Consider the following 7012-nt stretch of genomic DNA (forward strand, 5'->3'; position numbering starts at 1 on the left):
TCGGGATCAGTGGAATGCTTTCTTTTGCTAGTTTACTGCCAGTCAGTGGTCCACAGGTACTTCTGTAACAAGAAATAGCCACTGAGAGGAAAATAAGTAAAAGCCATATATCTGTATTCAGTTTGCCTTTCCATTCACTCCCCACACCACAGACTTTCACAACTGCTTTCTGACAGTCGGTCCTTGGCCTAATAACAAACAAAGTGCCATTAAGCAGTTGCCAAGATGTTTCCAGGTATCAGCCTGGGGTATGCTATTGCCTCTCTGAGAAGTGTTTGTCCTCTGTTCAATAACATCCCTGTGACAGTTAGCTGAAACCAAGATCCTCCAGTGAGATTGAGCCTAAAGGCTCAAGGCTCAATCCTAAAGTCTCAGTCCTACTGCTGTTGACCAACAGTGCATTGCAACACCAAAGCAGTGTAAAGATTCTCCTTGTGTACTTATGTGAATTAGAGTTCACGATGGATATTCCAAAACCCCTCATGATTTAGCATACTTCAATAACTCTATGATTTTTTTCTTCCAATCACAGTTCCACTCCAAGTGGGAAAAATGTTTTTGAGTTCAACCAAAGCATAGAAATTAATACATGTATTTGCTCCATCATGCAAACTTTTTTAAAAACAATTTTCATCAATTCTTGCAGCTACCAGTAGTCACAGCAACAGAACATCTGCACAGTAATTGGAAAAGGCTGGAATCCGTCAAAGCAAATCAGACAGGAGGGAAGAATGCACTCAATTGCTAATGGAGATTATACATCATGTTGTCCACCCTATGTTTTCATATAATGAGCATCCCATTTTCAGAAACTTGTATGGATCTGCAACTAATTTCAAAGTGCAAATCATCAAGCGCATATTTTGAATGTTATTTAACCATTGCATAAAAGAAAAAAATACATGCTGCAAATCAGCGAGCTGAAAGTCAGAAAAATGCAATATACCTAGTGTCCAATATCCTTAAGGTTAGGGCTGCATTCTCACAGATTAGCTGCAAAATTCAACAGTATTCCACCAACCGAATTACGTTATTATTCAAATCCATGCCATTTGTTATAATGGGGTTGATACTGAATTGTGTGTAAAGCATGTGTAAACACATGATTACAGAGGGAGTTACATGTGCCTTTAATTGTGTAATGTTTGACCCATGAAAAAGATTACAGTATTTAGTAATTAACAATTATTTTAATTGGTTAAATATATAATCAAAAACACTTGTAATTCCTGCTATACAGATATATTTACAGATGAACATAATACACAGTTTATACACAGTGATTGTAGAACCCAATAAATCAGCTTGTAATGCGTATATACAATAATGCTCTTTATTCTGCTTATTCCTGGACACCTATTATAGATGACCCAAATGAAGTGATATCATCACACAATATCATCCTTGATTGATAGCTTACCTTACTTGCCTAACACAAATAGATAGCTAATAAATTTGAATCCTGAGTTTTTTTTAAACACCCCAAAGATTATCATCCTTGCAAAACACCTCTTCATTGCAAAAGCAATATTAAATAAACAAAATGTTACTTTACAGCTTTATTTATCTTTCAGTGGAGTCCTGTAGCTCAGTGGTTAGAGCACTCGCTTTGCAAGCGAGAGACCTGAGTTCAATTCCAGGCAGGGCGAAACCTTGGGCAAGTTTCCTTACTCCACACGCCTAATAATAATCCCTCCAAAAACAAAAACAATAATAAATTGGTCATTTTCAATCTACGACTGTTTGTGGGACATTGCTGTGCGCAATTTGGCTGCCGCGTTCGCCCACAAATATACAGTCAATTCACTTTACAGTGTGTTCTGTGAAGCGCTTTGGGACGTCCTCCCGACGTGAAAAGCGCTATATCAAATGCAAGGATTATTATTATTATACTGCAATTAAATGTGTAATGCACTTAAGTACACATTTATATTTCAAAAGATGAGCCCTATTCAAAGGTTACATTGCCTACATTTGGTGTGGTGTCTTGATTCGTAAAATACTGTTCAACTTCAATATATAAAATGTTGAAGCTAGTGAGCTAACATCGCAAGTGCGGCAAATCACAGGACGATGCATCTGAAAAATTTTCTTCATTAAATTCCCAGCAGTAGCTGCAGTTCCATATGCATGCACTGCATACATCACTTTTTTTAGAGGTTTTCTTCAGAAGGAACCAGTAGTAGTAATAAAAATATAGTAACTACAAGTTCAGGTAAGTAAGAAGTTCCAGTTCTAGGTCCCAAAGAGAGAAGAGCAGTAGGAAGACAGCATTCTTTGTATGTAGAGAATGAACAGCATTCAAAGAATGAAGACCATATAGAAGGCAGTCAATATAACATTGTTCCACATTCACTCAGCATACTATAAAAATACTTACACCAGCACAAATGCATAACAAAGTGCTTTTATTCTTGAAGAATAATTCTCTGTGGTGCATGTAAATTATTCCATGCGATGATTGTGTATGTAGAGGCAAAAGAAGTCTTATTGCACATTGGTGGAAGAAATGTCCCTAAGCAGAATGGCTCAACTTTATTTGGTAAATCACAACCAGCTTATTTTTTTTCCAGAAGGGTTAATACATTCAACTATCCATTTGGCATGCTGATATTATGTAATGAGTGCAAATTACTAGAATCCATCATCAGGGCTAGAGTAACTGAGCATCTGGATAAACATGGATGGTTCAGGGAGGTTTTGTAAAAGGTAGATTGTGACTAACCTAATAATATTCTTTGACAGAACCATTGATGGAATCGCTAAAGGAATTGACTATACATTTTGTGGGAGAATGGGGATGTGCCCACGAAGTGGATGTCTACGATCATATACCTGATTTTGTCTCTCCTTTTTACTGAAGGCATCTGGCCTCACTGCGAGGTAGTATAACAACAGTGTGGGAGTCAGTTTCAAAGTCCTTGGGATTATCTTACAAAATTGATTGAGTTCACTATCAATTTTGTGTGCATGATTCGAGTGTAAGCATACTGGAGCACAGTACAGTACTCTGCAATTGGGAAGCACTGGTTGCTCAGAGTGTTTTGGGATGAATATCCCATTTTATGTTGGACAGTTTCTGGAGTACACTGCTCCTGGCATTTACTTTCTTTTTCAACTTTGTGATGTGCTCTTTGAATGTTAGTGTCGAGTCTAATGTGACTACATCGGATTACACCAGGTATTCATAGTGCTCAAAGATTCTACCATCCCACATTGTCTGGAGTTTTTGCTTGGCCTGACAGTGTTTTAGGTGGAAGAAACACACTGTGTCTTGCTAGGGTTAGCATTCAGGAATCATATGCGATGGTATTCTTCAGGTACATTTAGGGAGTTTGATAGGATACGCTGAACGTCCTCACATCTTTCCGATTGGGTGGCAAAGCAGCGATGAATCGGGGAATTCTGGTTGGTTATTTGTGTAGGCGTTAAATAGCAGTGGTGCGAGCACTAAGTATGCCACCGACTTAAAAAACAAAAAGAAAGAAAAGAAACCAAGACCACAATAGAAGGTGTACCTTGCCAGTACAGATCCATTCCAATGGCCTCAATAATGGAATAAATGTATAGAAGCAAAATGGAAGATTACTTGTATAAACATAGCCTAATAAATGACAAAAGTTATCTGAAAGTGCAATGCTATATGCCTGATTTCACCGATATCGCTATTGAAAACAAAGTCAGGATAGACACTTCTGGCATTTTGCAATGTAATATATATTGAAAGTTACATTGACCCCCATGAGGAACATTCCCTTCAGGAAGCTGTTGAAAATACTTAGGCTGTGAAGGAAGGACAGTACAATTCAATGATGTGCTTCAGATTGTGTATGTTAATGATACTCTCCAGGATCATTCCTCAGTGCACTACTTGGAACATTGCAATCTGCACCCATTGGTAAGACTTTTACAGCACATCAGCAATATAACCAAAGTCATAAAGCTCAGATGGATGATAGCAGGCTGGCACTGCAATTTATTCTTCTTGTTGCTGCTTGGTCTTTGCCCACAGGGATCTAAAATGAGACAATCTGACAGAAAAATATTTGATCTGTAACCTCTGCATTTCAAGAATAGGTTCTAAACTACCCCTAAGACTGTATAGAATAGGAAAAACAATTTATCACGATTTACATCTAACCACCTGCAGCCGAACATGGCTGAGGGTAGGTGTTGTGGTGGCAGTAGTACATACATTATGATTGGTGTCATAAAACAAAACACAAAACACTGCAGATGCTGGAAATCTGAAACAAAAACAGAGAGCTGGGAAAACTCAGCAGGTCAGGCAGCATCTATGGAGAAAGGAAAGTGAGTCATTGTTTCGGGTCCACGACACTTCATCAGAACTGAGACATGTTGGGAGGGAGAGGTTTTCAAGGACAAGTTGAGAGGGGGAGACAGGACAAGGAAGACAAAGACGACAAAAAAAGACAAAGGAGAGAATGTGTTAGTTGATGGGTTAAAGAGGTGATAGAGGGGCAAAACAAAAGAGTGTTGGGTTGAAACAAAACTGGGGAGAAGAGGTGTTAATAATGTAGAAGAGGCAACACACCAGAGAGAGACAAAGAGTGTCTGAGGTGATGATTGTAATAATTGGTGTCATGTTTTTTAGCTGCTGAATCTAACGCACGGAAGATACAAGCTGTCCACAGGACAGTACCATCAGTTTCATGATTAATTGCCAAGGATACGAAGTTATGAAAATAAATTATGAAAAAGGTTTGAACAATAAACATGAACTAAACATTGATTTTATTATTTGTAAATGGACTTTTGTGGGTGGCAAAAAAATGGTTGTTTGCCATGTGTAATGAATTAGTTTTCTCGTTAAAAACAAAGTTTGTATGTCCAGAAGATTCTGCCATGGAAATTTATTTATGTTCTTGATTTACATTTACCATGTTTAATGAGTCGCAGCAGATAAGATTATGGTATACATGTTTTATTCCTATACAACACAATAATCACTGGTTTCAAAGACAATTGTTTTCTGGTCACGTTTCAAGTGTAAATGTTATTTCAGGTAATGATTGACAGTGTCTTAAAGACTTTTGAATGTTACTACCTTACTCTAGGAAGCTGAGAAACCCACTTTAATTTCATCTCAATAATCCATTTCATGCTCATCATACATTTTCACCTTAAGAGTGTCAGCTGACAATGACTTAGGAATTTATTTAGAACTAGCTGTATCGGTTGCAGCTTTGCTTGCAATCACAGGATCCAATATGGAATGTAGATTGACACATAGACAGACACACAGGCAGACATATCATCTTTATCTATATTCAGGTGGGAGGACTCCAGTGGGAGGACTCCTTTTGGGAAGATTCAGTGGGAGGACTCCTTTAATATATTTTCTCTCTCAGTTTCTCTCTCTGTCTCTCTCTCTCTCTCAGTCAGTCAGTCTCTCTCTCTCTCTCTCTCTCTCTCTCTCAGTCTCTCTCTCTCTCTCAATCTCTCTCTCTCAATCTCTCACTAACTCAGTCTCTCCCAGTCTCTCTTTCTCAATATTTCAGTCTCTCTCAGTCTCAATCTTCTCTATCTAAGTCTTTCTCTGTATCTCCCAGAAACACACAGTCACTACACTTTATAATGTCTCTCTATCTCTCTCAGTCTCTCTCTCTCACAAAACACACAGTCACTATAATATATTCTCTCTCACAGTCTCTCTCTCTCTCAGTCTCTCTCTGTCTGTCTGTCCCACATGGGAACACTCCAGCTCACATGACAATACATTTGTTGCAGAATACAGATGTATCTCTCTGAATGGTGTGTGCTTTCCTCTGTCGCTACGTAGTTGCAGAATACAATACAAACCTCATATTTTGGGGCTTAATTAAACCATTGTTTTAATATAGTTCATCAACGATAGGAGATCCCCCCAAAATAAATATGCCCATGACACTTGCCAAATGCAAGACCTTTCCGTTGGGATATAAATCATGTATCTACGTCAATCAGTTATTGCATGATTGACGAATACACTGACACACAGACAGAGAAACAGACATTGTCATTTTATTAGTACAGATAGATGGCATCATATTCAGAAATAGCAGATAAGTAACCTCAGGTGTTTGTTTCTATTATATAATAAACTGAGACCAAGTTAGGTAACAAGTCCAAATACCTAAAGGTAACATTAGCCAAAGATTCAAGTGGTTACTAGGTCAGAACAAAATTAAATCAATCATAAGAATATAAGAATTAGGAGCAGTCATGATAAACTCAGAATGACTATCCAAACAGCATCAGATTAGAATTTTTAGTTATATCAAGGATGGCAATCACAACACATAAACAAAAAGTTTGACTAGGTCATTAACTGAAAAATAAAGCAGGCCTGATGGTACAGTAGAGAGCTGCAGTTTGCGGAAGAAACAGGAGTTCACTGGTTGAATCCTGGTCTTTGCTGAGTTTGATCCCCATGGCTCAGAGTCAGGGCTCTGAGACATTGCCCCGCATGAAGGGCGCTATATAAATGCAAGTTGTTGCTGTTGTTAATTGTTGCTGGTCTTGGCTGGTTCTATTAAATTAACCCTGGGTTAGAGGGTAAGGGAGAGGGATATCAGCCAGGTTCTTGCTGCTGGACCCTCTATGGCGCCCTCTACAGGTTATGTGTGGCAGCCAGGTGGGGATAGGTCAGGTTCCGTTGTGATATCCTGAAAAGTGGCCTGCCAATACTCACTGCCAAGGCTCACACAGGTACAATCCCGGAAGACAACCAACACCTGTGGAACCACACTGAAGCAAGAGGAGATCAGAGAGGCATGCCAGCAGGGAGAACATTAGAAAAATAATTGGACTCACTATTTTTTTTCTCAAAAAAACAAAACGTGCTAAAAAGTTGCAGATTAACTAAAGAAAGGAAAAAAAACTATATTCAATACATAATGGAACCTTCTGGCCATTTTTGTATTGATTGCTAAACATTGTTATTTGATAATTGCTCCCACTACAATTGTTGCCTTGGGAATCCACAAAAAGACACACAGCCTTCCCTGCT

The sequence above is a fragment of the Callorhinchus milii genome, unplaced genomic scaffold (genome assembly GCF_018977255.1).
Source record: "Callorhinchus milii isolate IMCB2004 unplaced genomic scaffold, IMCB_Cmil_1.0 Scaffold4, whole genome shotgun sequence".
Classification (NCBI taxonomy): Eukaryota; Metazoa; Chordata; class Chondrichthyes; order Chimaeriformes; family Callorhinchidae; genus Callorhinchus; species Callorhinchus milii.